A 384-nucleotide genomic window follows, 5' to 3' on the forward strand; every position below is an offset into this window, starting at 1 on the left:
GAAGAGGAGAGGAGAGGAGGAGAGATGAGAGAGGAGAAGAGAGGAGATTCAAGAGATATTCACATAATTCTGTAGAGCAGCAGTGAAATGGGGATGCAACAACTCTGACAATAATTGACAAAGAGCAAAAAGCAAAAGGAAACGCAATATCAATAATGACTTTTTATGTCAAATGTGCTTGCTTTTGTATTAACAGCATGTATTTATACTTTTACTCTCAATACTTAACCTACATTTAATAAAAAAGAAATACTTTTGATAGTTAAACACAGTAAATATCAGATCCTTTAAGAATTTTACTCAAGTAAGATGGGGGGAGGGCACTTTTAAATGACTCAGTACACAGTAAACCAAATTAATTCATTACAAAACCAAACATAGCAG

Source organism: Poromitra crassiceps, assembly GCF_964638095.1.
Source record: "Poromitra crassiceps genome assembly, chromosome: 10".
Taxonomy (NCBI): domain Eukaryota; kingdom Metazoa; phylum Chordata; class Actinopteri; order Beryciformes; family Melamphaidae; genus Poromitra; species Poromitra crassiceps.